We start from the raw sequence: 12,585 nt of genomic DNA, 5'->3' as shown, positions 1-12,585 counted from the left end.
TCGCTTTTAATTATGGGAAACATTTTATTGTTATGCGTCTCCATTTACAGCTAACTATAATTGGCTTACATATTAAAAATAATGATGATTAAGATGCATGTTTGTATTGACAAGTATTTGAGAACTGAGAGTCTTGCAGAAATTAGCTCAAAGCAGGGAATAACTGAGGCTCATTTGTTACAGGTATGGATCAAAACCATTTCTTTTTCTTGTAGAGAGTCTGGACAAGAATCCTCTCTCTAAGCATAACTAGGTATTGCTAGGGTCACAGATCTGTGATATGGAATAAATATGGAGTTATTTTACTGCTGGAAATGGCCATTGATTTTTGGACTTTGGCTCTAAAGGGACTTGTGCAAGGCTGGATCTGCCCTCTGCCTTTTAGACTTCAGGACACCTCCCCCGCTCTGCAGGCAGGCCTCTCAGTTTCAAGTACTTTCTTTCTAGCTGTTGATAAGCCCATAGCTTTAACCAAGAGCCTCACGGCTCCTTCTTTGTGACCTCTACATCCTGGTGGTGGATGCCAAACACACCAGGATGATGTGTAATCCTAGGCTCTTCCATGGTTTTACCATCACTTGCTGGTCCTCAAGGTGGTTGAGACTATTGCAAATTAGGCATTAAGGGAATTTATTTAAAGGTATTCCTAGGACAAGACCGAGGGTGCTGAGGGAGGTGGTGGATGTGATTGCTGGGCCACTTTCCAACATCTATCAGTGGTCATGGTCATCCAGAGACATCCCAGATGACTGGAGACTTGCTAGTGTGATGCCCATCTATAAGAAGGGTTATAAGGAGGACCTGGGGAACTACAGGCCTGTCAGCCTGACCTCGGTGCCAGGAAAGATGATGGAACAGGTCATCTTGAATGCAATCACACAGCATCTGTAGGACAACCAGGGGATCAGACCCATTCAGCATGGGTTCATGAAAGGCAAGTCCTGCCTGACCAACCACATTTCTTTCTATGACCGGGTGACCCACCTGGTGGATCAGGGAAAGCCTGTTGATGTAGGCTACCTAGATTTTGGCAAAGCCTTTGACATGGTCACCCACAGTATTCTCCTGGAGAAGCTGTCAGCCCATGGCTTGGACAGGTACACTCTTTGCTGGGTTAAAAACTGGCTGGATGGACGGGCCCAGAGAGTGGTAGTGAATGGAGTGAAATCCAGCTGGCGACCGGTTACGAGTGGTGAGCTGGCAGTGTGCCCAGGTGGCCCAACGGCATCCTGGCTTGTATCAGGAATAGTGTAGCCAGCAGGAGCATGGAGGTGATTGTCCCCCTGTACTCTGCTCTGCTGAGTATCTCGAATACTGTGTTCAGTTTTGGTTCCCTCATTACAAGAAGGACATCGAGGCCCTGGAGCTTGTACAGAGAAGGGCTATGAGACTGGTGAAGGGCCTGCAACACAAGTCCTATGAGGAGCAGGTTGTTTAGTCTGGGGAAGAGCAGGCTCAGGGGAGGCCTTACTGCTCTTTACAACTGCCTGAAAGGAAGGTGTGGGGAGCTGGGAGTCAGCCCCTTCTCGCAGATGACTAGCAAAAAGACAAGAGGGGATGGCCTCAAGTTGCACCAAGGGAGGTTTAGGTTGGAAATTAGGAGACATTTCTTCTCAGAAAGAGTAGTCAGGCATTGGAACATGTTGCCCAGGGAGGCAGTGGAGTCACTGTCCCTGGGGGTGTTTAAGGAAAGGTTAGACGCTGTGCTCAGGGACATGGTTTAGTGTGTGACATTGGTAGTAGGGTGATGGTTGTACCAGATGACCTTGGAGGTCTTTTCCAACATTAATGATTCTATGATTCTTTGAAGACTGTCTGGTGATTTCACCGGGACTTCATAAAGGTACCACACACCCTGCCTAAAGCATATTGTTGTAGTGTATTGCTATGGGGTTTTACTTCTTTTTTATTTGTCTCTCACATGAAAAAGTAATAGCCTCAAGGAAAACTCTAATAATATGTACTGCACCAATAATTTACTAACAGGACCAGGAAAATTTTTGAGGTATTTAAATCCCAGTAGATGCCTAATATCTCATTCCTTTCAATGGTGCCTAAACAGGAGGAATTTTACTGAATATCTTTGTAGCTTAGTCCCTCTTTGTTATAGAAATATAGGTAATGGTCAATGGTGTAGCAGCAACCTTTGTGTATAAAATGGGCTGTTTGCATTTAGTCTCATAATAGCTGTCTGCCTCTACTGATTTGTTTATGCAAGTTACAGTATTCATGTTGCTTTGCAGTATTTTTTTAAATTGTGCTTCTTTTAATAGATAGGTAGTACTGGTTTGAGAATAGTTATGAAGCCATGAATTATGAATTTATTCCCTCCACAAAAATTGTTTTTCACTCATTCAAGCACCCACATGGAACTTTTTGCCCAGGGAAATAATTCACCATATAAATTTTTTTTAAATATTTATTTATTTATTTATTCAGGAGTAGATTAGAGTATACAGGCATTGCCTATATGTTTTTTATATTAAAAAAAACTTTCTAACCCCAAATTTATATCAGAATTAATAAAAGATTTCAAGAAGCAAATACAGCGTTTGCCAGGAGCATCACTCACAGAGCACAAGCACTTAGCAGCAATAATGTCTAGCTAGGATGTCCTAATTCTCACACAATCTGCAAACTGAATCTATAATTTGTATGCATAAAGAAACATACTTAATCACAACAATTTAAATCAGCAATGAGTCATAGTTAAAAGTATAATTGCAGTTTTGATTTTAATATCAAAATATTCATAGCTTTTATTACAGGAGAAGTATCAAAAGACAGCTATTTAGATTGGAAGCTCCCTGACTGTTCAAAGAAAAAAAAAAAAAAAGGCCATGTAGATAGCTTATTTTTTATATCTAGGAAAAATAGGAAATTATTGATCACTTGTCCACTTGTGTTATTAAATTCACATTTTAAATCAATAAATTCATGTGTACGTATATTTGCTCTGTTTTGTTTTGTTTGAATGGTTTTTGCTTTTAGAATAGCAAAATGATGTCAGACTATACATTTTAATATTGTGTATATGTCAGATGAACTGTCAGTTGTTAACAGAGCAGGTGGAGAGATTACAGGCAGTAACAAAGTTAGTGCAATAGGACAAGTGGCTGAAACATTTTATTCAGTAAAGCATACCAATTGAGTACTACTGCACGGGTACAATGTGATCAACATCTTAAATATCAAACCCTTAAACTTAAAATTGTTAACTGTAGGAATATATTTTGGTATTTTAAACCACAATTGACCTATTTCTGAGCAGATTCTTTTTTGATAATTGCATTATGGGTGACTTTTTGTGGGTGCCCAGTCTGAAACATCTTAACTCAATTTTTCAGGAAAGAAAAGTCATTGCAGATGCCTTAAAAGCCAAGAGGGAATGCAACAAGAAATGGGCACCTCTGTGCTGGACTGTTAATGTTAATACCCATGTTAATAATTCAGCCAGTGACCTGGATTCCTAAGTTTGTAACTTTTACAAACATTGCATTGAATCCTGAATCCTCTGCTCCACTCCGTATACTTGAATGCAAACATGGCCAGCATAGGGATGTTCTAAAAGGTTTAGACATATGCAAAGGTTATATAGATTAATCTTGATATGCTTTTACACTAGGTGATAGCAGTAAACTACATTTTCAGCCAACCCCAATTAATGTATAAAATTTTACACAATATGTTGAAAGACATACATATTGACAGAATGAGTGAATGAAAGATGACTGATTTTGATGGCCAGGTCTCTAATTATGGAAAAGTTCACACAAGAAATACATTAAATCAAGGAAAAGAGGTAAGAGTGGAACCAGAACTGCAAATTATCTTTCATAGTTTTCTGGCACCATACAGGCTTCAGGCATTATTTTCATCAATTGCATAGCTTTACATCTAATCATCAAGCCCCTAAATTTCCATAATGGATCACATTATGAAGAGATCTAATGAACTGGGAGTTTTTTTCTTTTTTTTTCTTTTTTTTTTTTTTTAATGTACAGTGCAATAACTATTTAATTGTTTTAATATTACAAAATGAAGAGTGTTTCAAGCCTATCAACTTGCAAGCTGAAATGCTTCATGGAACTTTGATGACAAGTACCTAGCTGTAGGTAACTGACAAAAATGCTGATGCAAACAAAGCCAGACTCTAGCAGAGAATCACTACAACAGCCAATTAAAAGTCTCACTGCCAAGAGGCTCATTTCAGTTTCATTTCAGTTTGTGTAAGGGCTACTGCCAGGTTTGATCTCCTGTTTCGTCTTTTTAAATTTCTTTAAAGGATCAGTTCTTTTACAGTCAGTTCTTTTACAGATTTTTTTTTTGCACTGTCGTTTTGAGTGTAGCTCCACTACACTTTTAAGTTTATTTTTTTCATTGTTTCCTTGCATTTTTCAGAAAGTTTTCTATCAGATTGTGTATTCAATGAATTAAACAGGTTTTTAGGACAATGGAAAACAAGCATCTGTAAAGAAGATGTGAGTAGGTGTTTAGTTGTTGTTGTTGTTTTTTTTAAATAGGATGGATATGAGTTGTCAGCCCAAAATGAAATGTTAACTCTGCTATAAAACATATTATCTTAACTGTACTGAATTCTTAAAATGTATGACCTTTGGATTTAACCTTGAAAAAGTGTATCCTCCAAGACCATAAGCTAGCTTGCCAGTCCTTAGCAGGGCACTAAATTTATTCCCTTGGTTCACTAAAGAAGAACAGACTAATCTAAAAAGGTTATGAATAGAGGCCAGCTTGATTAGGTTTGTTACAAGACTAATCACAGAACAGTATCAGGGATGCAAGAATCAGGAATGCTACAATTCATCATTCATAATACACATCCCTCTACTTAATAAATCTTGAATACAAACATTACAAGCAAACCATGCTCTCCTTCAGCTGGCTGGCTTCCAGGGCCATTCTGTTGTACCTCAGAATGCATGTTTGTCAAGAGCCTAATTTAAAGATTTCCTGATTAGTTTTACTTCAATAGGTATGCTCTATTACTAGGCAGCAATTTTCTGATGATACATGTAGCAAATCTTAAAATAAACCCTCAAGACTTTTAAAATGTCAATGGCCTCCTGCCCCAACAGATCAACAGAAGGATTTAAAAGGTCATCTTGGAATCTGGGAAGTCCTTAGTTAAAATTTTTATAGCTCTTAATGTAGTCTAAATTAATATAAATAATTAATAAATAAAATAGGACTTTGGCTTAATATTGTAATATTGTTTTGAAATATTGCTAATGAGCCACTCTTGCTATCCTCATTGCTAACCACCAAACCTCCATGGGGAGGGGAAAGAGAAAAAAAAAGAAAAAAAAGTAAATGTTTCTTCTTTTTAGAAAGGAAAGAACTGAAAGATTTTTAAATCTGAGAAGCTGAGCTGTGATGAAAACTGCTATTAGTGCTTTCACACCTGATTGCAAGCCACGTAATTCAGTGCTGTTCTATTGACAAAGCAGTGTGTGTCAGCCTGTCGGTTTGGGATTTAACTCCAGCCTTTCAGAGCTGCTGTCCTGGAAGTGTGGAGAAGTTAAATAAGAACAACTGACTCTCTTCCAAGTTTCCTGGGTTTACAATGAAAGATGTAAAATGCTGCTGTAGCTAGTGAAAAGGAGCTTGCGTGCTCCATCTTTTGCCATAATTCCTGGAAGCTCGAACAATTTCTGTATTTATGAAGGTGGGTTGCTCTCTGTATTTATCAGGTCCATTCACTGCTGCCAGGAAGAGTGCCAGCCTGGGGCTGACAAGTTTTTTTGGGTTTTGTTTGTTTGTTTGTTTGTGTGTTTTAACTCTGCTTGTCTCTCTGAATAAAATCATTATTAAAACTATCAACTAATTTGTAGCTTCTCTGGCAGACAGTAATGACTTTCTTGGATGTCGTTGACAGGAAATAGAGTGAAGCCACCAATGCTGAACAAGATTTAAAGCTTCATATCCCACTGATACATTGAGTGATGGTGGGCTGCCAGTATGTGAAATAGACTATTTCTCTCAAATATAATCATTTTTGTTGTCAACAAGGGTACAATCTTCTTCATAAGACATACTTCCTGCTTTCCAATTTGCACTCTATCTTGTGGCTTTATCCGTTTATTCTGAGCAAGGTTCTGTCAGTTCCATATTTCCCCTTCAAAAACAAATCCAACACCTATTCTAAACCAGTGTTTCTCTCTCTGGTTATACAAGGACTTTCTCTAACTGTTTCGATAGGGTGAAGATTTGTATTTTCAGCAACCAGTTGTTGCTCAGTGGCAGCATTACTGTCTGGTGGATGCAGGAATCTCAGTTTGGGGAAAAGGGGGGTGGCTTTCCTGTGCATAGTTTCTGTGGCCCAGGGAAGGAAGACCACAATTGTGTTATGGACTGATTCATTTTACATGATTTGGATTGTTTTTCTAACAATGATATGACTTGTCTCAGCAACAGTACTTCATATTCCACCTTCATATATTTGCTGAGAATATCAATGCATGACAGGAACTGAAAGTTTGTCTCTGCACTTTCTTTTTTCCCCATAATACTGTTAGCACTTTCAGCTCCTACCTGATTTATCTTCTAAATCCCTAGGTACAAGAAAGAAAATGTACATGAATTATTCTATTTTTTTTTTCTTTTTAATTCTACCCACATCTCTATGAATGAAGAGAGTGGATAAAACATTGAAGCAATACTGCAGACTCTATTACAAGAATCTTACAAACCTCAAACTTGCATGGCCCTTCCCACAATTAGTATTCATGTAAAATGTATGCCATTAGTGATCACTGCATTAAGTGGAGTCTTACGGTAGATGGTAGATGAAGAAGGAATCTTCACTATGTAAGGAGAGTGAGTACTATAAGCAAACATCTTAAATACTACATGGGTAAATTGAGCATGAGGGGAAAGCACTTTCCAAAAGATGGAAACAATTCTTTGCAGGCAACATTAAAATTACTTCTAAAATATGCTTCATTCAAACTTCCTATTTCTAGTTGAGCTGGAAATGTTGAAGTATGAGCCCAAATGACACTCAGGACATAATGAAGTTGGTCACCAAAACAGATTTAAAGTAACTCTATATCATGAAAAAAGGACTCTGGGACTGAAGGTTTTGGAAACAATGCAGTTCTCTATGCAGCTCAATAATTAGCCTAAAATTGATCATGATGATAAGTCTCTGATGGCTTCTAAAATTTACTGTGTATATCTCCAGTTTAAATGAGAGATCAGACCACTTTGGCTGGGGTTTTGAAAGAAGTAGTGAATGAATGAGAGGTCTTTGGAGTCCACATCCTATTTACACATATTCTGTTGATTTAAAGTTTATAATTTGTCATAGCACTCAGTGATTCAGTTTCCCTCTGGTATTAATTTTGGTTACTTTCAGTGCGTATTTCTTCTTGCTGGCTGACACTAGAATATGTAATTGAACTCTCATTTTTCATTAATTCATGGGATACTGTGCAGTATTCTATACCTAATATTTTGTCCTGAGATAGTAAGAACATGAATACCAGACAATCAAAATACTCTATTTAAATACTTCTCATTTTTCTTCTTTGGACCATTCTTGTTTACATCAAAGGGTTTTGTTGTTGTTCTTTTGTAATTCCACAGAAGAATGATGTATTAGAAGCTGAGTCATTATTATTTGATGTAAAAAAAATGAGGATATTAAGTTACAGGATGGAGTTCATCAGTGCTATTATATGGCTGGTCAGTAAAAACTAGTGATATTTTCTATCTGGAAGGGAATGTGAAATTATTTCAAAGTGAAAAAATTGAGACTGCACAGGTGCCATAAATGTCATCTCAGTTGTAAACATCTTAAAGTTTGAGTGTGTGTTTCTTTTATGTGCTAGGGGTTTAACCTTCCAGGCTTGAAATAAAAGTGAATGGAAAGGGGCAAAAATTAAGCTGCAGCTGGGAGAGATATGGACAAAATACTTTCAGGTGGACTTTTGATCTCCGCACAACCTGATGCTATAACAACTGCAATTAATAGATAACTTTTTTTTTTTAATTATTATTTTCATTTTCTTGCTTTTACTGGTATCATTCCTTATTGTTTTACAAAATGCAAATACTGAGAAGAGAGTTTGGACCAAGATAAATACCAACCTCACTGGAAAAATATTTCTGTATCGGTTATAAGTAGCTAGAAACATGATACCAGTACCGATGAAAAACATTTTAGCTTTGACTGCTGCATTTCCAGCTAAAATCAGAAAATCATGGGGTCTGTGTTTTGGATGCTTTTAGACTACTTCGGTAGTGTGATAAAAAGGATTTCTACTTGAATGGAGTGGGATATGAAATTTGGAGATGAATCCCCTTTAAATCTGAAGGGAATTATTTTAGGGAACAGAACTAAGTTTACCCGTACATGATTTTTGACTAGATAATGTTGAAATATCAGATATTTAAAACAATTTTGAATCCCAGAAATACAAGCTGAAATTCCTTGTGTTGGCTCATCTATTCCTTTTCTGACATAACTGTAAGCACTTATAATAAAAGACTTCCAAAAATAATCATAGTATTAACTGTTACATGTTCTGTTCCCATTTATTTTTTTTCCTTGCTCCTAATTGTTATGAGATGTTCTCAGGTTTCTTTAATGCATTTTATTTCTTTAAATGCATTATGATTTTTCACTTAAGAGATACAATTTTTATTTAGAGTGATTGGTTCTAAGTCTCTTTCTCTCTGTTATTAGGTTTGCTTGGAATAAAAAGCGTGAAAGCATTATCTCCCTGTTTCTCATAGAAGATTAATGGGACTTGAGAGCAGTTGCTTGAAAGTAAATTTGCAATGAAGCTTGTTTTACAAAACTGCTCTTATTCATAAACCATCTGCCAGTTCCTCCTTAACTTACCAAAGCTTCTAGGACAGTCTTTGACTTTTACGGGCACACAAGGTAAAACAATTCTGAGAAGTTTTGAGATGGCAAGAAAATTGAAACAAAAACCTCCATGGTGAATGATTTTCTCAACAATATCAACAAATCTATGAAATTAGCACAGCACTTAGGCACAGACTTCTGACAGTTTGATCATTTATTCTGTGTTTATTTGAAATAGAAGCTTATTTTCATGTTTTCAATAAAAGGAAAGTTCAACCATAAGTACATGGATTTTTGCCTACTTATTTTTTTATTTTTATTTTGGTTTTCCCTACCTATTATTTTTGTAACTAATTTGTGCTTCAGTTTAGCCATGATTCTTCCATGGTGGAAAGGGTAAAAGAAGTGATCTAGTAACAGACAGTAAATTTTGGAAGAACCTTCCTAAGTAGTCTGCAACAGAAGGGAACCCATACATCACTGCTAGCATAAGCTAAGGTGAATGCAGTAGGATTCTGTGTGTGGAAAAAGGTGCATCCATCAGGATTGTTAAATAGTTAAATTAATTTTTAATGGCCCCACTAGCTTTTTTCAATTTTCAAACTCGCATATATATATATATATGTGCCTCCTATTTCAGGTTAAAACAACAATAACAAAATAACCGCCTTTATATTCTTTGAGCTGTTCTGCCCGTCCTCAACTTTCTTGCTCCTTCAGTCACTTCTAATCAGTGCAGTTCTTTATGAGCTGTTGTTTTCAATCTTGTAGAATACATCCCATGAGAACACTTCTATCAGTGCATTATCCTTCCTGGATTATCTCTTCGTTCACTATTAATTCATGAGATTGATTTACCCCCTTCCTTGTACAGAAATATTAACATATAATTAAGATACAAATCCAAATGTGAGAACATAATAACAGGAAAGCCATTTGAGGGAAAATCACAGCAGTGACACGTTCTAGAAGAGGGATGCAGCTGAAGATTAATTGGTAAGCACGCACACTGACAGCAGATAACTCGTGTTGCATTCACAGAGGGAATGAAAATGCTGGAAGCTGCAGACTCTTTTCCATAAATAAAGGAGAACTGCTTTCTGCAGAGCAATTCTTAAATCTGCTTACATTTAAAATGATTCTTCATGTTGAAGATAATTAGCTGTATGAAATCTGTGTAGCACTACTACAGTCAGGCCAATTTACATTCTCTCAGGATGTGGCTCTTCTGTGTCAATTGCAGTGTCAATCAGCAGCTGTGAATTCGAATATGAGCAAACTTTCATTAAGGTCAAGCAACTGGAGCAGCAAAAGACCTAATGGCATTCTGAATTTCTACTTGGCATTTACTGTTCAAATCTCATGAGATGCATAAACACATGCATTTTGTAGATCTAGAGTTATATTTTGTGTTTGTATGTGTATGCATATGGTTCACAGTAAAACTTTAAATTTCTTGGGGCACTGACCACATTTATTGAAAGGGTAGCAAATGGATTTTTTAATACATTTTTACACTGCTGAAAAAAAGGTGAAGTGTTTTGAGTGGGAATATTGTAGCAGATGATTTTTGAAGACAGGGAGAAAATTCAATTTCATTTGCAAGGTTTAAAGGACATGATTTTAAACCTGTGTCTGCAAATGACTTTATCTTTGTTAAAGATTTTATTGAATTGCAAATAGGATCCATGCAAAGTTGCAGTGGAATGAAGAGCAAAATCCTAGTAACTCCTTCAGAAATTCTTATCAATGAATGAAAATGTTTATCTAATTAGATAGTAAACTCTTCTTATCATTGTGATAATGGAACTGTTAAATTATAAAAAGATATGTACAAGAGCAGATGATGAAGCTCTAATAGTTAAACCTCATAAAAGGTGCAACTGAATTAGATGGACGCAAGATACAACCCATATGTTTGGTAATAATTTCAAGTTACTGAAAAATATCATAGAAAATGTAAGTTTCAACTAAACTTGAATGATCCTAAAGTTTTTAATGGTTTCAGAAATTCAGGAGATAGTGGGGAAAGTTCCCAGAATACAAAAGTAACAATTCAATGTACCAATAGCTTGGGCATCTCACATCCCAGATATTTCGTTGATGTCAGGTAAATTAGTTTAAACAGGAATGTAAATAGGTTCTAGTACACAGACAAATAAAGACAAGACATCAGTACTTGCCTGTAAATAAGGCTCATAAGAAGCTTGCTTTTGAGTCCCAATCCTTATTTTTCCCCCCTTCCTCCCTCACTCCCATTCTCCATTCTCAGTGAAAAGATAAACTTGACTGACACTCTGAAAAAACAACTTACAATATCAGAATGCTTGTATCAAAACTCAGCTGTACTGTCTTTTGCAAATAATGGGCACAAAATATCAGCAGCCATTTTATGGTTATGTAGTAAGCTGCTACAATGGTGCAGTCATTCAAAAAAAAGAACTAGCACGGGAATGGACTACACAGGCTGTGAAGACTTAGTAGTTGTCATCTTGGTCATTAGGTTCAGACAACCAACTGTAACTTTACATGGTTATGTTTAATACTTCAGAGTTCACTACTCTGAAAATCAGATTTGTTATTATGACTTCATCCTTCAAAAAACACTGCTAAGCTTTCAGGCTATACAGGTCTAGAAGACTACTCCTCTCAAAAATTAAACAACTATCAAAATGCTATCGTTCTAAACCCTGCCCTGTCTTTTCACTAGGAATATTCTGTAACAGTCTCAGATATGCAGTTCTGTCTCTACAGGGAGGTTATGTGAGGCATGTATTGTATGTCCTAAATAGGGAAGTAACAGATAAGGTTGCTTATGAATACATCCTGTTCTTCCTTCCTTCCCATAATCACACTTCAAATCTGTCCATAAGCAGCCAACACAAAGTTCGACAGAATGCCATTTTGGACTGAAGGTTGTATTTATCTTTTGATGGATTGTGTAATTATACCAAAATAATTAGGATTGGCTTGAAAAAGTGTCTATTCTGTTGGCCCTTTTCTAACATCCTTTTTACAATCATTCTGTCTGAGCTAATAGAAAGTAAATAATGGTTAAAAGGTAATGAGAGGTAATGGACCTTAAACAGATTGACTGTTGATTGGGTACCACCAATTTGCAGTATTTGTGTTTCCTTCAGGGCCCTTGAGCTGTACAGCTACCTAGCAACCATGAAATCTGCTATGAGATATTCTCATACAGAAAAAGCTGCACTTGGCCGGCACTATACTGTGATAATCGAGCTGGCAAGATAGCTGAAATTGCTGTGCAACAAATACCCTTACATTCCAAAAGATGTTAAGCTCTCCACTGTACATCACAGCTAAGATTATAAACGCTTGCCTGTGAAGAAAATATTTTCATACTCCAATTAAGTATGCAAAAGTTGTTGTGATTGTGTGGTTGTTATCTCATGCTTTCACTGTCAGAACAGAGTAAGTATTAACATCGTGGTTTACTAATCTAGATCCGGTAAAATTCAGACCTGGGCCCCCAGCTTCTTCAAAACATTTGTGCTGTACTTCTTGGAAATATGTTTAGATTTGGAAGCATTTCTTCCACCATGCCTTATTTTCTCTTGTCTGAAAGATGACAATAATATCTACAATGCATCACTGGATAGAATTGGTGGAAAGAAAGGAGGTTAATTCAGTGATGGCAATTTTAATTATGTCCTTGATATTTTGTGTTGTGATTAGGTACCTTTCAAATGGTAGTTAAATGGCTGAATCTTGCTGTTTCCCAGGCT

The 12,585-nt window shown here is 36.6% G+C and overlaps 1 protein-coding gene across 38 annotated transcripts in view; it reads left to right on the top strand.

The window, feature by feature from the left end:
- The window catches only part of NRXN1 (neurexin 1), a 725,995-nt gene that overhangs the window by 119,450 nt on the left and 593,960 nt on the right, over positions 1–12,585 (top strand). The gene's annotated exons all lie outside the window — the stretch shown is intronic.

This window comes from Anser anser (assembly GCF_964211835.1).
Source record: "Anser anser genome assembly, chromosome: 3".
In the NCBI taxonomy this organism is placed as follows: domain Eukaryota; kingdom Metazoa; phylum Chordata; class Aves; order Anseriformes; family Anatidae; genus Anser; species Anser anser.
This window is presented reverse-complemented; position numbering and strand designations above follow the sequence as displayed.